The sequence below is a fragment of the Lepus europaeus genome, chromosome 17 (assembly GCF_033115175.1).
Source record: "Lepus europaeus isolate LE1 chromosome 17, mLepTim1.pri, whole genome shotgun sequence".
NCBI classification, from domain to species: Eukaryota; Metazoa; Chordata; class Mammalia; order Lagomorpha; family Leporidae; genus Lepus; species Lepus europaeus.
This window is the reverse complement of record NC_084843.1, coordinates 37,229,234-37,240,466: the sequence shown is the minus strand read 5'-3', so window position 1 is coordinate 37,240,466 and position 11,233 is coordinate 37,229,234. Positions and strand designations below refer to the sequence as shown.

Sequence of the window (11,233 nt, the reverse complement as noted above, 5' to 3'; positions counted from 1 at the left end):
AAACTGGGGAATTGGAGCAAAACAAACGGGCTGCTCTGAGAGAACAGAACCCAGCGTGGTGTTCAGGGTCCGGTTTGACCTACAGCGCAGGGACCACTCACACCCTGTGGGGGATGAACACACCGAGGTGTGACGTAAGGAACAGGCTATACATCTCTAAAAAGTCACCTCCTTTTTCTGAGCTGTCAAATGAGGAAGTTGGAAAATAATTCTTAAGTACACAACCTTTTAAAGTCTCAATGCCATGAAACAGATACCAAAGGACTCTAATGTGGGGGAGAAGTCCTGGTCCCACATCGTCTTAGACTTCACCCTAGAGGCCAGTCCCTGAAACATCTTCACATACGATCTCTGGAGCCCAGGGAACGTGGCTTTAAAATGCTAGGATTGTGTAACTTCTGAAACACTTCCCGGTGATTTTCACGTTCTGGCTTGAACGCCAGCATTCCCTGGTTCCCAATCTGGAGCCTCGGCGGGTATGCAGGATCCTCCTTCCCCGGCCCCAGGCTCGGCCCTGCCTGGCCCCAGTCCATTCCCCACTCCAAGCTGCCAAACTCCCCTCCCTTGCTTACTCCCCATGCCTTGAAAACCGTCGCCACTGCAATCCCAAAGCTCCACGCCCAGAACCATCAACAACGCTGACATCTTTCGCCTCTACTTGAGAGAGAGCAAGCCAGGCCTGGGATTTAGCAATGTCACCGGCCAAAGCCCAGGCACCGTTTCCCCTTCTCTCCTCATCAAGTGCTGCTTTGCGTCAGCCAAGAGTCATAAAGGCTGGTGAGCTGCGGTGGAAGGAGGCTGTCTTCCATCCAAGATCCCCTGGGTGATTCTCCCGGTAATTAACGAGGACGCCAGGACACTGGGGCCGCCTCTGGAATGCTCCCCAGCGCGGCTTTCTCTCAGGCCACCTTTCTGCAGCTTCTTCCGCACCATGAAGGGGCCGATTGTGCTGAGCAGCCCTTGGCCACCACCCCGGGCTCTCTTTTGGCCTGGTGAGTTGGTCTCACGTCAGAGCGTTTCTGGCAGAAGAGGGATGTGACCTTTATTTGAAGACTCTCATAACAACCAGGAACACCCTTTCCAGTCCATGGCATTGAAAAGGCTGTGCCATTTGCCAAAAAGCCTGACTTTATCTAGGTCACTTGCTCTGCCGTTAACGTGAGCCATTCTCAAGCTGCTAGCTACTCAGAGAGGGGTCAGGGCCATAGGCATCCCCTGGGAACTTGACAAAACTGAACCGCATCAGGCCCCCCCCCCAGACCCACTGGATCAGAGCAGGTAAGTTAACAAGAGCCTCCGGCCATTCTGCAGTGTAGACAGCTAAAGCAGTCCGAGTGATCTGGCCAGTGGCAGTTGCTCAGCTGTCTTAGACAGACAGTGCTGGCCCAGCCATCAGGTGGTCTGACTTCTAGCTTTGAGTTGGCCATTAGATCTCTGAGTGGCCTTGGCAAAGTCACTTCACCATTCTGGGACCAGGGTGAGCTGGATTCTCCACTGCCCAAGTGCCCACTCTCAGGACAGAAGACAAAAAGTGATGCTTTCTCCTGTACACTGATGACATGGGTTTATTGCCAAACATTTAACAGGCCATTGCTCCTGACATCTAATGACTATCACAAAATATGAACAATTATTACATATCAAAAATCAAACCGAAAAAAAAAAAGCTAGAGCTTCAGAGCAGCTCTCATGATTATCTTATCAACTGTGCTATGGCATTTAATTATGTTATCACATGCAACATCCATATCTCTCTTTCTCTCCCTCCCTCCCTCTCCCTCTCTGGCAACTCACTTCACTTCATAACCTGGGGCACCTTTTGTAAGCTCTTCAAGCTTGAGTTCTTTGAGCTTCCAGAATGTGAACAATCCTGAGAAGCCACCTGAGCCAGCACCTTGGAAAGTAGGCAGTGCTGCCCACACTCTGCAAACTCGCAGAGCTGTCCCAGGAAGGTCATTTGGCAAGGTGAATGTCTAGACCCTCAAAATGCGTACACCTTCCTAACACATGGTCTGTTAGCATAGGTCCTGGGGCAAAACAAAAATAAAAATCCTGGATGAGTGGGTAGGTTGTGAATCCTTACAGAACTGCCAGTCATGGTGAAAAACTGTACATAACCTAAGTGCCCAACAATAGGGAACTAGCTAAATGAACAAGTAAATGACGAAGTTATAGCAGAATTCCACGCGCCATGAAGGACGGCATGGAAGATAAATGCTGAAAGCTGCGGAAAGCTGTTGGTGGTTTCGCACCCGGTAATGAGTACAGACTGGGGGACTAGTCTGATGGCATTCCAGTTTGAAAGTCGAACGTGTAAGTATGCCTGGGGGAAGCACCAGAAGCATCCACAGAGTTTGTCAGCACTGACAACTATTATGTCCCGACTACGGCTGGGTTCACCTTCCTCACTTTGCCTAACATTGGCCATAGTAAAGATTCATTATGACTTTCAAGAGGAAGAAGTAACTTTTTAGAGATAAGGCAGAGCCGCACTCCTTTCATTGGAAGCTCTGTTTTGCTCATCACTGCATCCTTGGGAGCACAGCCAGGAAAAAAGGGCCCGAGGGATGGGATTGCTCGCTGGTCGTACTCTGTCCTCACTCAGCCCTGCCCCGTGTGAGCAGACTTTAAATGATACACTGCACATGGGAGCAACCTCCCTGTTCATTCAGGGACTCAGACGATTCACCGAGCTAGGGAGGAAGCCATAAATTCTTTCTGGAGGACAGAAAGCAGAAGTCGCAACCTTGCGAACGGAACAGCAGCACATGGACGTGGGTGCCTCCTGCAAAGACCTTGAATCCATAACGGAATTCCAGAGCAGGCAGGGGCAGCAGACAGCCTTTCCCCTGGCTTTTTTGGTCTAAAGCAGAGAGACCGATTTACCTGCCAGATGTTTCTTCCAAAACCCAAAGGAACGTGATTTCTTTCCGAGGGGGAAGATAATTTGATTTTATGACTCCTCTCTCTCCTAATTCCTCAAATGAGAGGTTCATCTTCCTCATTTAAAATACCTCCATCTGCAACAGAAGTGTGCTAATGGTCACAAGAAGCCTGCTTCAGGGCCGGCACTGTGGTGTAGCGGGTAAGGCCACCTCCTTCCGTGCCAGCATCTCATATGGGCACCAGTTCGAGTCCCGGCTGCTCCACTGACGATCCAGCTCTCTGCTATGGCCTGGGAAGGCAGTAGAACATGGCCCAAGTCCTTTGGCCCTGCCTCCATGTGGGAGACCTGGAAAAATCTCCTGGCTCCAGATTGGCTCAGCTACAGCCATTGGAACCATTTGGGAAGTGAACCAACAGATGGAAGACTCTCTCTCTCTCTCTCTCTCTCTCTCTCTCTCTCTCTCTCTCTGCCTCTCTGTAACTCTGCCTTTCAAATAAATAAATAAATCTTAAAAAAAAAAAAAAGAAGCCTGCTTTGACTTTCCTATCACAAATAACGGCACTGAAGGCAGTGGTTGGTAGCAACAATGGTGGTAGTAGCGTTAACAGAAGCATCAGGAGTAACAATAGTGTGTGCCTGCTATTTTGCCTGTACACTTCTGTTTAAATCTTAACAAGCCTGTGAGTTAGCTTGTGTTACAAAGGAGGAAACTAAAGTTCAGAGAATGGAACTTGCCCAGAGTTGCATAGTTACTCAGGACTGGATTCAACTAGATCTGTAATTCCAAGAAATCTTTCTTCCATAACACACTACAAAATGAATGAGGTGCCAGCCCTTGTTTTACCTATCAAAAAATCCTGATGATCATAGGCCAATTCAGCCTTTAGTTTGCATACATGGCCTGAAGTTCTACTCTGGTAGAACTGTCTACCAGAGTCCAATTACATTCAACAAACTAGGGATGCTTTTTAAATGTTTTTTAAACTCCATATCATCTTACGTCAGTAGCTAATGAGACTCTTAAAATATTTTCTCTCCACTTCACTAAAGAACCACTTCACTTTTCAGGAGATACTGCTCTTCCGTCGAGATAATGTAGCAGCCAACATTCCCTGAGTTGGCTACTGCCAAGTAGCAGGTTTTCCCCGGTCTTCCCCTGCTAGAACACTGCTTGCTAAACAGAATTTGATACAAGGCTAGCAGCAAGTGCACTCTGACCCTACACAAGAGAGCTTCATTAGAAAAGGGTGAAGTGCAATTTTATTTCTCAGGTTTCATATAGTGGTTTGGTGACTTCTGTTTTCCAGTGATGACATTGTGACTATATGAGTCACAAGACATGATAGAGAAAGATGTTTCTGCAATGGCCTCGATGTTATGATCCCATCTGTGTGCCCAGGATACCATGTCAGGTAATCCATACCTCTGCTGGACCAAAAATGAGATTGTCTGGAGATCCACCCAAATATTCAGTTGTTGGTTTTCCAAAATTCTTACCAGGGCATTTCAAGATGGCAATCACAGCTGCACATATTATACCTACATTTGAGGCAGAAAGAGAGGATAGAGCGATGCCAGCCATGTAGTATTATTTTTCTTCAAGGACATAAAGCCTTTCCAATAAGTCTCTTAACAGACTTCTGCTTAGATTGCATTGACCCAAACAGGTGCATGAACCACCCCTAGCTACAGAGAAGTTAGAAGTATAAATAACTGGTGAATGGAATCACAGTCCTTGGCCTGGCCTAATCAGGATTCAACTCAGAGGCCAGATCATTGTCACCCTAAACAAAATCAGGGTAATCAAAAAGGAAGGGAGAGTAGGTAGTTGATCAAAAATGGCTGTCACAACGAGTAAGATTCAAGCCAGTACAAGACCTCTTTGACATCTGACATCTAATGGTTGTCAACACTTGGCCATTCCAGCTGCACATCAAGCTAAAGACATCCCTGGGATCCTAGGCACACCTCACTCAAAGAGGAGCATAAAACCAGGACCAGAGGCAGCAATGGCGGCTCTGGAATCCATGGAGACAACACTGCATGTTAGTGATTTTGTGTGAACCACTGTCCATACGAGGGGTCTCCAAAAATTCATGGAAAGTGATTATGAAAAACTATATACAGATGTGAATTTTTTGCACCAAAATAAACTTATCTTGTACCTCCATTTTCCACAAATTTTTTGAAGCACCTCAAATATGCCCTGGTCTTATAACCTCTCTGGTCACCTAGAAGCTAAAGGTCCCTTTTCCCTGATACCACCCTAATTTCTTGAAAGTACATACTTCTGGGCTTTTCCTTGGACTACTGGCCTCTAAGAAGTGTCCCCTTTTCCTTTCTTAGGCTCTTGCCTTGGCAAAGAAAGAAAAAAGAAACCTAAATGCCCAGCAAACAGAAAATGGTTAAAGTAACTGTGGTGTATCTCTGCAAAGCCATTCCACGTGACAGTGAGCTGGAATGACGCTGTTCTCTACGGGCAGGTATGGAGAGAACTCCAGGGGGTTGTTAAATGAGAAACATGAACAGCAAGAGAACACATAGACTACAATCCCGTGAGTACCTAAGGTAAACTCCGTGTTGTTGTAAAATATGTCCTTAAATTCTGTCATCCACCTCCCGCAAATCTCTCTCCCCGGAACGTGAGCTGGATTTAGAGACTCACTCTGAAAGGACAGTGAAGCAGCAGTGGTGTGCAGCTGCGGAAACAAAGACACAGAAGGTACTGGAGCTGCCTCCTCACTCACTCTCACCTGTAGGGCTCACTGTGGGGGGAGCTAGTTGCCATGTCATAAGGACACTTCAGTTGCCAATTGGGGGCTTCCATGTGACAAGAAACTGAAACCTCTTGCCCACAGATTGGAGTGAGTCATCTTGGAAGGAGACTGCACACAACCCCAGTAAAGCCTACAGATGACTACAGAGCTGTCCACATCTGTGCAAGAGACCCTCAGTTAGAACCCCAAGCCAAACTGCTCCTAAAGTCCTGGCCCATAGAAACAGAGGTAATAAAGACTTGTTAGGCCGGCGCCGTGGCTTAACAGGCTAATCCTCTGCCTTGCGGCACCGGCACACCGGGTTCTAGTCCCAGTTGCCCCTCTTCCAGGCCAGCTCTCTGCTATGGCCCAGGAAGGCAGTGGAGGATGGCCCAAGTCATTGGGCCCTGCACCCGCATGGGAGACCAGGAGAAGCACCTGGCTCCTGGCTTCGGATCAGCGCAATGCGCAGGCCGCAGCGGCCATTGGAAGGTGAACCAACGGCAAAAAGGAAGACCTTTCTCTCTCTCTCTCACTATCCACTCTGCCTGTCAAATAAATAAATAAATAAATAAATAAATAAATAAATAAATAAATAAAGACTTGTCATTTAACGCACTAAGCTTTGGTGCCCTTTGTTTCCAACCATGCGTAAACAGTATGACCTCCTCATGATCATCTGAAACACTGAGACCCAAGGCCTTATTCTGTGTTTGCCACTGTTTTACAAGCACCAATACCTAACCCTCACAAGACACCTGTAAGGTAGAGATGATGATGATGACGACATGATGCTGGTGGTGGTGGTGATTCTTACAAAGGGAATCCTAGGCATAGAAAAGCAAAGTAATTTGGCCAAGGAGGGTTGCTATTTGAACCCAGGAAATCAGAGTCATCCCTTGTAATCCTTTATACTGTACCACACTATGCTACACCACACTGTACCATACCACACCATACGAGTGCATGTGAGGTATTATGTGTATGCAAAAAAAAAAAAAATGTTGAACTGTTAGCCACAGATATTTCTGGGAAAGGAAGTGGAACTCGAGTCAGAAAGAGGCAACAGGAAAATTTTTGTTAATTCCCTGCTTTCTCCTATGTTATTTGAAGATTTTGAATGTAATACTTCTCTAGTCATTATAATTAAAACTTGACTGAGGGCCAATGTTGTGGCATAATGGGTTGAGCTGTCACCTGAAAAGCCAACATCCCACGTGGGGACCCATTCGAGTCCCAGCTGCTCCACTTCTGGTCCAGCTCCCTGCTGATGGGCCTAGGAAAAGCAATAGAGGATGACCCAAGTGCTTGGACCCCTGCTACCCATGTGGAGATATGGATGGAGTTCCCATCTCCTGGCTTTGGCTTGGCCCAGCCCTGGCCATTGCAGCCATTTGGAGAATGAAACAGTGGATAGAAGATCTCTCTGTCTCACTCGTTCTGTCACCTTATCTTTCAATAAATAAAATAAATCTTTAATAAATGAAAATTTCAGCTGGCCTGGTAGAGTTGTATGCTATTCAGGAAACTAAGCATTAGGGCAAGAAGGGGCTCATATAACCAAATACAAGCCAACAGTCCCGGATTCTCAACAGGGTGGATCAGCTCGGCGTCTTCTGTGGATTTGTAAGAGGAGAAGGAGGGTTCCCAGCAGCCTTTGTGCTCCAGCGCTGACAACCCAGGCTTCCTGCTATTCCACTGCCAAGGAGGCAGGTCGGTGTGCCCTCAGGACCCGAAGAATTCTCTCAAGACACGCCCACAGTCCTGCCTCCCACCCCTCCTCCACAGCTGCCCACCTGCTTGTCAGGGTGTGGTACACGGTGTCCCACTGGAGACCACAAGTGGGACAGTTGGCCAGGATGCCAGGATTCTATTCTCAGCCTGAGCCCAAGCCTGGTTCAGGAATAGACTGAGAGCAGAACACTGGGGGCTTCTCCCCTTGTGAAAGGTCATGTGGTCGGACAGTGCTTCCTGGCCCTGCCCTTGTCACTGTGAGGGAGATTTTTTTTTTTTTTTTTTTTTGGACAGGCAGAGTGGACAGTGAGAGAGAGAGACAGAGAGAAAGGTCTTCCTTTTGCCGTTGGTTCACCCCCCAATGGCCAGCGCGCTGCAGCTGGCACACCACGCTGATCCGAAGCCAGGAGCCAGGTGCTTCTGGTCTCCCATGCGGGTGCAGGGCCCAAGGACTTGGGCCATCCTCCACTGCACTCCCGGGCCATAGCACAGAGCTGGCCTGGAAGAGGTGAGGGAGATATATTTAGCATGTGGCTTGTGACAGAGCTGTCACTGGAACCTCAGAGTGGCTGCCTTGGTAACTCTAGGCACCAGTCACAACCTAGTCCTATTTTTGCAAGTTCAGTTTATGGAGTGGTGATAAGAGTTATCTTCCTGGTGCAAGACAGGATCAGATGTGTCTGCCAGGGTGATAGATGGACTTGAGCTTCTGGTATGAGAGCAGTCACACCACCGCCTACTCTCCAGGGTGTCTGGAGGCCCACCTAGCTTTTAGAGACAGGTTGTTCTGAATGCCAGACACCTCTACGGGAGTCCCATGAAGGGGCCTTTCCTTATCTCCAAAGGAAAAGCAGCGAGATCTCAGATAAACTTTTGTACCAAGAGTCACCATTTCTCAGGTAACAACCAACTCCCACTGAGCCCTCAAAATTATCATCCACAAGTTCCCAGGTGGCTGCCGAAGATGGCCAGGGTGCAGGTGGGGTTGGCAGGGATCCAGGAGAGAACTGCCGGGGACCCTCTACCCGCTCCTGGTGTTGGACGGCCGAAGCCATCTCTTGGGCCACCCGGCAGCCATCGTGGCCAAGCAGTTGTTGCTGGGCTGGAAGGTGACAGTCACGTGCTGTGAGAATGTCAACATCCCTGGCAATGTCTACAGAAATAAGTGGAAGTACTTGACTTGCCTTCATCAGGGGATGAACACCAACCCCTTCTGGCACCCCTACCGCTTCCAGCCCCCCTCCCCCCAGTGAAGATTCTGGTGAACCGTGCAAGGCGCATTGCCCCGTAAGACCCAGTGGGGCCAGGCTGCCTGGACCGCCTCAGGGTGTTCAATGGGATCCCGCCACCCCATGACAAGACAAAGTGGATGGTGGTTCCTGCAGCCCTCAAGGCCATGTGTCTGAAGCCTACGAGAAAGCCTGCCTACCTGGGGCGCCTGGCTCATGAGGCTGGCTGGGGGTACCAGGCAGCGACAGCCATATTAGAGGAAGAGGAAGGAGAAGGCCAGGAACCATTAGAGGAACAAAGGGCAGCTCCTGAGGCTATGGAAACAGGTCAAAAAGAAGAGGGAGAAGAAAATTAAACAAACTCACAGAGGTCCTTAATTCCCAGAGGAGCCTGGTGTGAGCTCAATAAGACTTTCTTCCTCATGCTTAGCCTGGATAGCCCTTCCTCCCTCACCACCCTGGGAGCCTGGGACTCAGAAAGCTGGGGGCAAAAGCGGCTCGGTCACTGCCCCTCCTAGAGGCCCTCCTGCAAGGCGCAGCTCCTCAGGGCAGTGCAGATCTCACTGGTCTGCGGCCTCCTCATAATCATCTTAGAAAGGATTCACAGGGGTGAGCTGGAGCACTCCTCCATTGGAGGGGAGCCCCACATTATAAATGGGGGGTGGGTTCTGCGGCTCAGCTTCCCACATGGTCCCCAGTACTCCACAGCTGTTAGAACAGGAGAAAAGGCTTGGGGCACTCTGAGCCTAGTGTTGCACACAGAATACCGTATTTACAGGTGCACAGACCCGGGAAATGGGCCACAGGTATTGCTCTTGCAACTTCCTGTGTTTTTGTGACCAGAAACAAATCAATTATTTTTAAAGGAAAAAAAAAAAATCACCCTCCACAGCAGCCTCTGCCAATCAGTATTAGTTACTGTGTGAAAACTACGAGCCTTCCTCAGACTGGAGGGACCAGATAAGACATCTATGGAGCCTGGATTAGGAACGATGGCTCAGCCCTGCGGAGTTCAGAGGGCGGTGGGAAGGTAGAGAGCCCGGGTGCATCACAATGGCTGCAAGGAATCTGGAAGGGCTGAGCACTGGGATTTGGTTCTCAGGAGGAGCTGGTGGAGACATCAGGCCCAATCAGGGTTGGAAGAGGGCTTCTTGTATGATGCAACATGAAGCAATGGCCTGCACTACTCTGGTCCTGCAAGTGCTGCCGGAAGTGAGGAGCCACTCTTAGCATGACCTGCGGGCATTCATGCCATTTGCTATCACATGGGATTCGGTGACTGCCAATCACAGGGCTCCATGGTTTTTCCTTCAGGGTCACAAGAGAGAGACCGCTGGTGGCTTCCTTTCTTCTTTAATAGGAAAAGAACTCCAGGTTTTTGCTGTACAACTGTCACTCAAAGGCTAACTTTCCCAGGTTCCTAGCAATGTGCTGCTCTATGACACACACGAGGAAGTGTCATGTGGGACTTTGGGGAAATCTCTTAAGGGCAAGAGGCTGATGTGATGGGTATCACAGTCTCTGCCTTCAAGTTGCTTAGGGTTCTGTTTCACAGAGAGAAATAGAACAACACTGGAGCAAGTAACAAATGCATGACAAACACATAAGTGCCTTTGTGTTTCATCGGTTGTTCCAGATGTTTCCTTCAGCCTCCTGGGAGGAAGAAAAGGCCACTGCAAAACTTTGTTCATTCAATACACATTGAGTACCTATGTTCCAGATTCTGCTGAATTCATCAAATACAACATTTGACCTAAAACACTTGCTCCCAACCCAACAGACACACACACATACACACACACACACCGGTGTTAGTCTAAAAATCATATTTCACATTAAAATACAGGTTTTCAGCTTCTACTGACTAATACAAGAGTTGGTTATGTGGAAGTTGTATTTCCACTTAGCAGCAATATGCAGGAGCTCAACAGCAATGCTCCCTTTCAAGTGAGTGTGTCCTCCAGCTGACAACTTTTTCTCTACCCACTCCACTACTGTATCCATACCTTCCTAGTTCTCTAAGGTATTGGGAGTGTGAGCCCTACCCTAGGAGCATGCATGCAAAGCAAGTCATTATTTTCATTGTGATTAGAAACATTTATTGAGAGTCGGCTCTGTGGTGTGGTAGATTAAGCCTCTGCCTGCAGCGCCGGCATCCCATATGTGCACAGCTGCTCTTCTTCCAATCCAGCTCTCTGCTAAGGCCTGGGAAAGCAACGGAAGATGTTTCAAGTGCTTGGGGCCCTGCACCTGCGTGGGAGACCCAGAAAAAGCCCCCTGGCTCCTGGCTTCAGATCTGCTCAGCTTTGGCTGCTGCAGCCATTTGGGGAGCAAACCAGTGGGTGGAAGACCTCTCTCCGTCTGTAACTCTGCCTCTCAAATAAATCATTTTTTAAAACAAACTTTTACTGAATATATATACGTGTGTGTGTGTGTGTGTATAACAGAAGACTAATGCTGAAATATAGTAGACTCTGAAATCAGCTTTGAGCTCCTCTGTTGGTATTTGGAGATGAGGGAGAAAGAAGAAAGGAGAGAAGAGATAAACAGAGAAGTTCAAAGTAAAACAGAATTCTATCTCAGCCTTTAAAAAGGAAGGAGGAACATTCTTCCCACTTTTTCTATTT

General features: G+C 48.4%; 1 pseudogene; it reads left to right on the top strand.

The window, feature by feature from the left end:
- The first annotated feature begins 931 nt into the window (after positions 1–931).
- On the top strand, positions 932–9,006 carry LOC133775780 (large ribosomal subunit protein uL13-like; annotated as a pseudogene).
- Positions 9,007–11,233: the final 2,227 nt, after the last annotated feature.